General features: G+C 35.3%; 1 long non-coding RNA gene across 1 annotated transcript; it reads left to right on the top strand.

Moving 5' to 3' along the window:
- Positions 1-5,463: 5,463 nt before the first annotated feature.
- On the top strand, positions 5,464-10,725 carry LOC148939618 (uncharacterized). The gene is made up of 2 exons (XR_016143554.1): positions 5,464-5,741; positions 10,442-10,725. It is a non-coding gene; the product is annotated as an uncharacterized LOC148939618 (long non-coding RNA).
- The last annotated feature ends 1,296 nt before the right edge of the window (positions 10,726-12,021 follow it).

The following is a 12,021-nucleotide window of genomic DNA, read 5'->3' as shown; positions in this document are numbered from 1 at the left end:
GGTAGGAAAGCTCTCGCATGCCAGGTATCACTTTAGTGGCATGTCTCTGCACATCTTCAAGAACTTATATGTCTTTTTAAAAATATGGGGAGGCAAAAGACATTCCAACTTCAAGCTTAGGATGCACAAGTCCCTTATATAAAAGACTGATGACTTTAGGGAAACAATTGGAAATAGATTCAGTTTGACAAAGTGAATGATATGGCACTTGGCAACATTGAATTCAAGAAGCCAGGCCTCAGCCCATTGACCCAGCAGTTGAAGATGATTTTGTAGCAGGGCATGATCTTCAAAATGCTACCCATACTGTCAATACGCCAGTTATTCCCATAACTGTCAATACAATAGTTATTATTCAAGGCCATAAAATTCCAAGTTTCAATTTTAATATCCTTATATTATTGAAGTATAGAAAAAAAAAAACTTATCTGAAAAACTCAGAACATGTGTAGGCTAGAGGAAGAAAGAACACAATTACCAGAGTCATCAAATTACTGAAAACACTGATATTGCAGATAAGTAAAATCAAGGGCCTAGAGCAGGAATTTCTCTTCAACCTTGACTGCATATAATTTAATTGCAAGCTGCTTGTGACACACTTTGTGAAAAACTTTAGAAATGTCAAACAGAATCATGTAACCAGGCACCCCAATATCAGCAACTTCGTCATGTGGTCATACAATTCAAGGAGATTGATGTCAACAGATCTTCCTGAACAAAAGCCATGTTGTGAACAGTGTAAAAACATTATTTACTTCAAGATGTTTAGTCACTGCAGAATTGATTATTCTTTCAAGAACCTTGAGAATTGCTTATGTCATGCTAATGGGTTGATAATTTTCAGCAAGGTCCTTTCTACCTTTTTTAAATACAGGAATGATATGTGCAGTTTTCCAATCCAGAGGTAATCTAGAAAGATTTTATAATAAACTTAACAGCAGGGAAAGAGGTTGACACAAAACTGTACAACATTCATGTAGGATACATAGGTGAATGCTGTCTGGACCAACACATTTATTCAGTTTGAGGGATTTAAGTTCCTTTAGAACTCATACATCAATAATCAGAAATGGTTCCATCTTATGTGATACATTACATAAAAGAGGTGTGGGGTGAACAAGAATGGAATTGTAGGAAAAAACAGATGAGAAATATTGGTTGAAAATTTCAACTTTCAGATGAGGATCAGCAACTGATTGAATATTGTGCAGGATATCTGGGACTGTGCATCTGCTGCTACATTTTTGAGTGGCACAGCGCCTTTCAAACATGCAGAATTTATGTTTTTACATTTCATCAATATCATCAGTAATAAGCTTTTTCCAGTTGACATTGGCAAGTTTTTCAGAGACTAGTTTGTAGTTTCTATATTTTTATTGCTTAGAAGAAGGTTGTTTGGTAGACAGATATAACTCCAAAATAATTACTACATGGTGGCTCTTACCAACAGCTGTGTTTATTACATTCTTAATAAGACAGTCAGGGTTACAGAGAATAACCAAATCAAGAGTGTAGGCATCACCAAATTTTGTCCCTCAACTGTCTAGTAGTGATCATAATAATGTTTCCTTGTCTGATGCTGACATTTCTCTTGTTTCTTCTGTGACAACTTGATCACCTGCTGTTTCTTCTTTGTTGTTTCATAGTGCGGTATCCAACAACTTTACCAGTCCTTTGGTTCCTGCTTACTCTAGTCCTGCATCCTTTCAAATTCCAACCTCACCAGGAATGAGGTTCCTTAGGTCCAATGTTGATAGCCTCCCTGATAAGCATACTGAACTTTCTTTTTGTGTGATATAAGAAGAAGTGGATGCTTTAGCAATTACAGAGGTTTCACCAAGAAACACCTTGTCAGTCTTATCTCCTGATGAAATCAATATAAATGGTTACCAACTGTTTTTAATCTGATTTCCCCACTTTGCCACAGAGGAGTGTGCTTTTATATAAGAGATGAACTACAGGTTAGTCTCATTGAATTTAATTCTCTGACTACTGATGGAATCAAGTCTGTGTGGATAAAAACACACAATCAAACAATCTCAGTTGTAATGGGTGTTGTCTATAGAAGCCCCAGTGCTCCCTGTGTTTTGGACTCTGAATCTAATTTAGCTGCCATGTTGTGTCATGTGATGTCCAATTTTGCCAGCTATGATCTTTTCCTTTTGGGGGACTTTAACCATCCTGAAAGCTCAATATATCAAAGCTTAAAGAAACAGCCAAATGGATTGGACTTGCTTGCAGATGGGAGAGACCTGTGACCAGAAATTTGAACTATTCCAAGACATCTTGATTTGTATTTCTGAAAGCTCAGCCAAAGCAAAGAAAAGCTGTCAGCCGCAAACACTACCACATATTAACCCTAAGCTGAAGCGGGTGATGAACATTAAGAGTAAAAAAATTTAAGAAAGTCAGAAAACTGGAATCTCTAAACTTGGACACACAAAGCGCTAAGGTGCAGTACAACAGAGCCAGAAACAAACTCCGCAATGCAACAAGATACACTGAAAGAGAACATGAGAAAAAGATTACAAGTGAAGCAAAAACAGCTCCTAAAAAGTTCTGGAAACACATCAACTCAAGACTCACATCAAGGAGACAAATACCAACCCTGGTCAACAAAGACGGATCAATGGCCACAACACAGTCAGAAAAGGCAAATGCCTTCAACTCCTTCTTCAGCTCAGTTTTTAAACCAAAACAATACAACCCAGATGTCACAAAGGAGAGACTAACCTCTGAAGTTACACTCACAAAAGAGGAAGTAATATGCCAACTTAAGAAACTTCAGACAGACAAGTCAAAAGGCCCAGATGGAATTGAGGCAGTATGGGTTAAGGAATGTAATGAGTACATTGTTGAGCCACTGCTGGAGATTTTTCAGACATCTATAGACAAAGGGGAGCTGCCAAAAATCTGGCATGAAGCAATCGTTGTGCCCATTGATAAGAAAGGGGAAAGGGCAAATGCAGAAAATTACAAACCAGTTTCTCAGAAAAGTTTTTTTTTTTTTTTAACTTCAATAATATAAAGGATGTTGAAATTGCAACTTGGAATTTTATGGCCTGTAAGAATAACTATTGTATTGACAGTTATGGGAATAACTGGCGTATTGACAGTATGGGTAGTGTTTTGGGTCCTACACTATTTAATATCTTCATCTATGATGCTCCCTGCCTTATTAGCAGTAAATCAACTCTTTATGCTGACAAACCTGTAGCTTGTTGGACAAGCATTGTCCTATGAAGATCATGTCCTGCTACAAAATCATCTTCAACTGCTGGGTCAATGGACTGAGGTCTGGTTTCTTGAATTCCATGTTGTCAAGTGCCATATCATTCACTTTGGCAAACTAAATCCTTGCCACTCTTATTTTTTCTTAGGCTACCCACTCTCCTCTGTAAATGATCTTGATGTTACTATTGCCAGAGAACTAAGATTCAGCACTGATTCTAAGAGGTCTGCTGCTGGGGTTAGTTCAGCCATGTGACTATATAAGTCTATATATATCAGTCTTCTATATAAGAGACTTGTGCATCCTAAGCTTGAAGTTGGAATGTCTCTTGCCTCCCCATATTTTTAAAAAGACATGTAAGTTCTTGAAGATGTGCTGGGACATGCCACTAAGGTGGTACCTCGCATGCAAGAGAATTCCTACCCTGTAAGATTATCAAAGCTGAATCTCCCTACACGTGTTTACATGATAAATAGAGGTGATGCGATTTTAGACTACAAGCTGTTGAGAGCTAAGACTCTCCCATCATTATTTCCTACTGTTGGTACCAACTCTTCAAACTCCTTAACTCTTCTTAAACTCTTGCTTAAATTATCAGAGATTTTCCCATAAAAAGAGTCCAAGGGGTATCTTTGAGAAGTTGACAATGAAAAATTCTAATGTTTAATAAATACATGAGTATTTTACAAAATTGAAGCATAAAATAAACAGAAGTATATATAGAGGGTCTTATTATTATAAATAGTAATAAGGAGGGGTTATAAATTCCTAGCAATGTGTTTTGGCCCTGTAAACTTGTATGGCACCCTTTTCAGGTCTCCCAGCATTTTACTCCAAAAATTCCTTATAATTCAGTTTTTTTTTTTTCAATATTTCATTTAATTCCTTATAATTTCTTATAATCCCTGCAAAATCTGCCATTTTCTTACAGGTGTCTTAACTTGTATCTGTATATGGTTAGGTACATATGCAGAGTTTCTTCAAAAGAAGAAAATGCTTTCTATTCCCAAATTTAGTTTTTCAAAGTCCCATAGTCCCTTTTCCAAAGGAAGTTAGTCTCTCTTTTAAGCCTCTTAAAAGAGAGGTGCAGAGCTTCCCTTCAATTAAAAAATGTTTCCTATATGGAATAAAATATCTCATTAATATGCTTACCTGAACTGAGAAGGAAGGCAAGACTATCGTTCTGGAGGAAATATTAACCTGATGCCCCCACTTCCCCCACACCCACACAATTCAGATACGAAAAAACAACAACATGAAAAGACAAAATTTTTCACTGATTAGAACTTTTTTAATTTAGCTGTTGATAATTTTTTGCCAAAATTTATACCAATGTTTTTTTACCCTTTAGATTCGTATGGTACTCTTTTCAAGCCTCCCAGCCTTCTACTTCGAAATTTGCAAAAAAAAAAATCTGTTTTGTTGGCATATTATGCTTTATGATATTTTTATTAAAACTAACTTATAAAAAGCACATAGATCTAAAAAAAGCTTTCAAATATGATCTTAAAAAGCTCTATAATGTTTCAGTGCCCTGCTAGCAGCAGTGAAATAAAAAAAAGGAAGCTACATTAGTGCTACCATTGTAAAAAGTGATTTCCCTATATGTTCAATGTTGGTGGCTCTAGTTTATCTGTATGAGTTTTTCAAGCATGATGATTTTATTGCTGTACTTTTAATTTCAATCAGTTGCCATATTTTTTGCAGGCCATTGTTTGAAATTCCCCATATATAAATAAATATTTTTTTTTTTTTTTAGTTTTCAATCAATTCCTAGTGATTCTTAAAAGTCATACAAGCAGAAACAGCTAGAGATGGACTTATGAAAATTTATGATATGTGTTGACAAAAGCACAACAGCTGTTGAAAATGACTAAAATTACAGTTATAGTGGGAAGAGTAAATGAAGTACCTACATTCAGGAAAAAACCTACATTACATATTTAAAGTGTCTACAGAATAGTCAGTTTTATAAGCATAGCTCTGTAGTTTGATTTGAAACGAGTAGTAAATTAATTTTGATCCATTCTTTTGTACTAAACACTAGTGCTTTGAGTAAAAAAAAAAGCATCAATGGCCTGTCTTTCCAGTATTAAAACAGCTTTTATTCTGTAATTATACTGTGAAAATGTGTTTTATTTAAGATCTAAGACTACACTTTTAAATGTAGTTAGGTTATAAGCACAGTTTTTTTTAACCACCTTATATTTGAAAATGAATCCTATTTCTATTATTTTTACTGCTGAAGCAGTTGAGCCCTTCATTTCAAATCCGTTGTAATAAAATTGGCTTTACTTGACTTGATTAATTGTAGTTTTGATATGTTTAGGGACTTGTTGCTTCCACTCTCTTGTGTAAGACGGATGTACTCTTTCCTACTGTTGGTGATGTCATTGTATATTTCATAAGTGACATCAATGCTGCTAAAAAAGTAAGTTTGACTTACTACCTCAAATTCCTAATATGGCCAGTCTCATGACCCCTTCTGAGGCTTTTATAATCAAAAGTGGTAAGTAATCCAATGCAATTTCTATTTGCAGAATAAAAGGAATGCTGCTTTGCTTTGATAAATAATTCTTCTGGCTTTTCTCCTGCCGTTTGCTAATAAACTGGACATCAATAAAAAAATTAAAACTCTGTATATATTTGGATTAAACCATGAAGGGTTGAAAGGGATGAAAATGGCTGTTTTTTAACTCAAATCAAATAGAAGCTTAATGTATAATCCATGGTTTTTAAGTTAAGGGAAACAACCATTTATTGGTCAGAGGAATTTTCTCTCATCTTTCCTAGTGTTGAAGCATGATAAAAATAGTACGACCGATGTAAAGATTCTTGTTTGTGGGGGGGGGAGGGTCCGACTTTCTATCTGATGGAGCTGTTTCTGGTTCATTTCTAAATTGCATTATTATGTTTTTCAATAATTTTTTATTTATATTTTCTCTATCTGACTACAACAAGAGGAAAAACTAAAACTACAATAAAACCATATTAGATACAAATAGAAAATAAAAAAAAACTTGTCATATTGTGTTAATGAATACTCCACTATAGTATATAAAAGATGTTTTACTGCAAGTTTTCTAAGGTCTTTTAGTTTCTATTTTCATGAACATCTAATGTTATTTGCAGAAAGAAGTGACCACTACAAATATTTAATGGGATAAAAACTTCTTTTTCTGTTTCTCCTTGTGATTCATAAACATCAAAAAGAAAATTTTTAAATCCACATTAAATTCAACCGAAGTAACCTACATGCAAAACTAAACCAGTAAAATTTGACCCCGAAAAATCAAATCTACACAAAATTCTAACCATAAGAAACAACCATGCTAAACTCAACATTTGAAAAGTTGATTTGCATAAACTTGACATATAATCCATTTTGTCTAAAATCAGACCCATTGATATTCAACTTGAGGGAGGAAAAAATCTAGAGGAAGGGGAGATTGTTAAGAAGGAGGAAGACGAGAAGTTGTTAGTTGGCAAATAAAATTGAAATTGAGCATTATTGCAAATTAAATTGGAAAGAAGATGAAAGAGTTGCAATAAGGAAGAAGAGAAGTTGTTAGCTAAAGAAGTTAAAATACAAGAGTTTGAAGGAACTATCTTTTGTAAAATAAAGGATGATCATAATGAATGGAAAATTTTTGTGTAACTGGTTTGGGAGTCTAATGGAAGAATCCATAGAACCATTAAAAATAAAGATTTCTTTCTTTATTTAGGGTTTTGAAACTATACACATGTATTTTTTTTTCTAAGTTCAATTTGTTTATTCATCTTTCAGATCTTTTCTTATCCGTTTTCTTATTCTTTATCTTCTCTCTTTATGGTAGCGACTGTGTATCGTTGTGCTTATTTATATATTTTTTTCCTCAGAACAACTCTGTTTATATTTTTTTTTTATTGGCACACTAAAATTTTACTCCCTGAACAATCTAGATAATAAGGTAATCATTTTCAGAAAGATTGTATAGAGCCGTAATTTTGGAAAATATTTTTCATGTAAATGACCTCACATTTGTTTATCCTCATGTTGCAATTTCCCTAGGGATGAATTGTTTATGGTATCAATGACGCATGCAAAATTATTCAAGGTCATGAATGACCCTAAAAAGCTATATTAAAAGGCACGGAACCTGCAACAGCAAGAATCACATAATATTGCAAACGAAAATGTTGCATTAGAAATTTTGGGTTAGAAGACAATCCTAATAGCTAAAGCAAAGGGCATGGAAAAATGCTTTTAGGTAGCAATGAACAAAATAAAGCACGAGATTGGTGGTTACGAAGTATGTAACAGCAAGCCTCACAAATATAAATGGTATTTAACGAAATCTGGAGTCAGTAGTTTTTTAATTCAGCAGAAATTGCTGATTTGTCACCACTATGACTTAAGACTAAAGAAAAACATGATAAATGCACAATTCAATACACTCCAGAATTTCTCAATACAATTGAAATTGCTAAATTGCCACCCTTTGACTACAAAGTAAAACAATAATTATGCTAATGCATACTCTAAACCTCGATTATTAAGAGGGTATATGCAATAGAATATGCCTGGCTGTTACTGGATTATGTAACCACCTAATTAAAGCAAAAACATAATTACTGGGGAAAAGCTGAAAAGAAGATTTTTTTTTTGCATCTCTGATGTCATGAAAAATTATTCAAAAGGATGAATGAATCTGAAAAGCTATAGTAAAATCCATGGTTCAAGCAGCAGCGAGTTTCACATTGAATAGCAAACAAAAATGTTGCAAAACAAAATATGCAGTTAGAAGAATATCTGAACAGCCAAAGCAAAAGACATTGAAAAAAATATCTAAGGCAATGATGAACGAAAATGAAGCACAACAAGATATGTGGTTAGAAGACATGCAACAGCAAACATCACAAATAATATGGCGGACAACGAAACTTGATATAGAAATTGTGATGTTTTTGAATGCTAGACACTGATGCCAATTGCCAAACCACCAGTTTGGTTTTACAGTAGGGCTCGATTGCGCTGATGCTCTATTTGCCCTTGCTGCTATTTTGTGCGACTGAGGCATTAGGGGACCCTCTAGTTATTGGCTCATTTGATTTGAGGCGGACTTACGAATCGACAATACACGCACAGATTCTTCTAGAAGTGCATAAAGAAGGGCTAAATCTAAGCCTTGTCAGAATACTATATTACGTGTACAATATCCTTAGAGGGTAAATCATAACACCCTCAAATCCAGTCGAATTTGCTGTTGTGCATGTCCGTAAAGGGGTCAGGCAAGGCTCAGTTGTGTCTCTGAGCATCTACAACATTTGTGTTGTATTGGCACCATCCCAAGTAGCTACATCTTGTGTTTCAAACCGGATTGATGTTTTGATGAGGACATATGATGACGACCTGCTTAATTTGAACAAGGCCGCCAATCCACTATCAAAGAATTTGGATGTGCTGATAGCATCTTTTTAGAAATACTTGTGGTCTGCTCAGTGTGCAAAAGTAAAAGTTGTGTTTTTTTCGATTTGTGAAGCTACTTCTGAAACTTCCACACAGGATGATGAACTCTAATGTTATGCGTAATTCTGGTATATCTGATCCATTAGTCCTTATTAAGCATCTTGCTGAGAAGCTTTTAAAAAACTCTCAAAGAAGAGCAAACCCTTGGCCAGCCATCCTGAGCGAATAGTTTTACTAATCTACAGACGCTTGGAGGAGGTCCGTAGTGTAACTTTTCTTTCATTTTCCTTTGTTATATTCCGTTCTAATTCCATGTGATGGCATTTTCAGGGGTACACCATGGGAATTTTCAGGGGTGCACGTAGCAAAGACTGTGTTATATATCATAGGCAGCACAATAACGCAGCCTAAGTAAAGAACGATGTTGACACAACGTATTATTTACTTATTTGTTTGTTGTTTTTGCTGATTTTTGCTCAACGTGAAGGAATAAAACCCAAAAATATAAGTTTGAAAGGCCAATTGACTGTTGAACAAATGGAGAATTAATATCAGATGTGTTGAAGTAGTTTTCGAAAAATGGAACTTTATTATTCGGACTATCCATTGTTCTTTTCTTAGCCATAGCCTATTTACTGTTTGCTTGTAATGTATTTGAGTAGGTATGCTGGAACAAAGTCATCAAAGCAAAGGAACACTTTCAATCTAGCAAAACTATTACCTTGTTTTTATCATATTTATGAAACTAAAAAAATTTAAGTACAGGAATGTTGCTTAGGATCTCAGAGTTGCAGTGGTTTTGTTTAGATGTGGAATTGGTTTGCTTGATTGAAACTGTTTGCAACTGCCTAGTATCTTTTCTCCTAAGACGCTGTACCTGAGGGTCAGCAGTATATTGGTGAAACAATAGAGGCTGTGCTATATTCTAGTATGTTTCAGAGATTGAAACATTACCCATTTCTTTGGAAGATGGACAGTGTTGGGTAAACGATGATAGCCATCGCTGGTTGTTTTCTGTTATTTATGTAGAAAGTTTGTTTCTTCTGAAACCGAAAGTCACAAAAATGGGAGTATTTGAATCAAGTATATAAGAACTTAACCTAATTAAAATAAAATGGACATCCAGTCTCTTAGTTACTAGGCTATCTGGCTAAGTGGACGCGCGCTGGGCTGAGAATCCGTGAATTCGGGTTCGATCCCTGGTGTGGACAGTTTCTTAGTTTGGGACGCGGGTCAGTGGTGTGACCCTGTAAGCTTAGCCAGAGTCAACCCAGCTCTAAATGGGTACCTGGAGAAATCTGGGGAAGGTAAAACAGGAAGGATTTGCGAAAGCATAGGTTGGCTGGCCCCCAGCCCCCCATTGCACTTCCTGGCTGAAGGGCCACGAAACGGAGATCAGCACCGCCGGTTTGGACCTTAAGGGTCTAGTGCCGCATCCGTTACCTTTACCTTTACCCTTAGTTACTAGTCAATATGCTAGTAAAATGTTTGTAGCCTACGTTTTTTAGCCGTTTTTTTTTTAATCACAGCCATTAGAATAATTTTCAAGATTTCCCCTTTGTTCAACGATGACCCCTAATATTTTATTCTGACTATTTGTCATGCCAAATCCTGCTTGGTCAATTTTCTCTTCTTTTATTTCTGTCCTTTTGAGGGTCCATTCTCGTTGCTAATTTATTTTAAAATAGAAATAGTTGGGTTGGCTTAATAAGCTTTACTATTCAATTTGTTTTTTGTATCTTAATTATATTTTGTTATAGAAATTGAAGATGTTTTACCAAGTGACAGTGATCTCTTTGATGATCGAAACCTTGTTTTGTCTGTTAAACGTGAAGATATTGCTTTGGGTAGTTGTCCTGGCCTTTCAGAGCCGTGTAAACTTGAGCTTGACACCCAGGAAGTGGGCTCCACATTTTTTGACAATAAAGGTACTTCTCATATATTTTGTAGACAAAATACATTAGATAACACTTTATTCTATAAAAAGAAAAAACTTAGACAACTGGACTAAGTAATACGAATTTAAACTAATCTCAAGATTGAACTTTTCTCTTTTCCTATTTTTTTTGTGTAGGGGTTTGCTAAACAGGTTTTTCAGCCTGACAGCGACATATAGCCGGTCTCCTCTACTAAAAACACTACTCAAACTAAAATACGAAATCTATTTTTTATTTTATTTGCCCAAAGACCGATTTTATTTGCAATACAAATCTAGAGGGATATGACGAGTCATATTGGAATTTATTGATAAAGAAAAAGTCAGGTTTTTGTTAGGTATGAAATTGTGAAGAGTTCAATTGAAAAATAAAACTTTATAAACAAGGATGACAACATGAAAAATAAAAAAAGGATGATGTAAAACTGATGAATCAGAGGGAGAGTAATAGTGCTGCCTAAGTAAATAGCACAATGTATTAATTTCTGGAGGGTTGTTCTTTTTTTCTGACTAGAGCATTGCGTATTGAAGGAACTGTCATAGAAACTTCGAAAGGGGCTCATTAGATTCAAATTTGAATGATCTAGTGCCCCTTTTGAAAGGCAAAAGTGATTGGAGGGCAATCAGCCCCCCCCCTTGCCCTTCACGCCCGTTATTTCCCCAAACATACAATCATAATTTGAGATAACCCCTTTGTTCAGCATAGTTGAAAGGTCCATTAATTATGTCTTTGTGGATGAACCCCCCCCCCAGGGTTTTTATGGAAGCTGTGATTGATATTTTCGATGATCACACTGCCTTTCCATGGCGCACAAATAGCAGTTAAAATAAGGATAAATCTGTTAATAAATTGTGTAAAAACAATAACAAAAATCCAGATATTTCGGTCACATATACAGTGACTGTCATCAGTGGAAATACTGCAGAAATACCGTCATCAGTATTTCTGCTGATTATTGTAACTGTATATGTAACCAAAATATCGGATTGTTTTTTGTTATTTTTTTTCACTATCTGTAAAAAGGATTTATCCCTATTTAACTGTTATTTGTACAATACCACTGGTCATATAAACTTTGGAGTGGAGTCATTCGATTCGAAATCAGAAGTTCTAGTGCCGTTTTTAGGAGTCAAAAGGGAACAGAGGGCGCCCAGCCCCCCCCCCCCACTTTCCACGTTCTCTTTTCCTCAAATGCATCTGAAATAAATTTGAGATTGCCATTCTGTTCATTATAGTCCAGAGATCATATAAAAAAAGCCCTCGGGGTTGAAATAGCCCCCAAGAGTCTTGGGAAAGGCTTTTAAGTTATGCCCCGGGGGCTTATAAGGTTTATATGGAATCAGTGGTCGTATAAGCTATGGGTTGAGCTCATTATATTGGAAATCGGAAGTTATAGTGCCCTT

The sequence above is a fragment of the Artemia sp. Qi Xiang Cuo genome, chromosome 21 (genome assembly GCF_049724085.1).
Source record: "Artemia sp. Qi Xiang Cuo chromosome 21, ASM4972408v1, whole genome shotgun sequence".
Classification (NCBI taxonomy): Eukaryota; Metazoa; Arthropoda; class Branchiopoda; order Anostraca; family Artemiidae; genus Artemia; species Artemia sp. Qi Xiang Cuo.
Note: the sequence above shows the minus strand (reverse complement) of the source record. Positions and strands in the feature narration are given on the sequence as shown.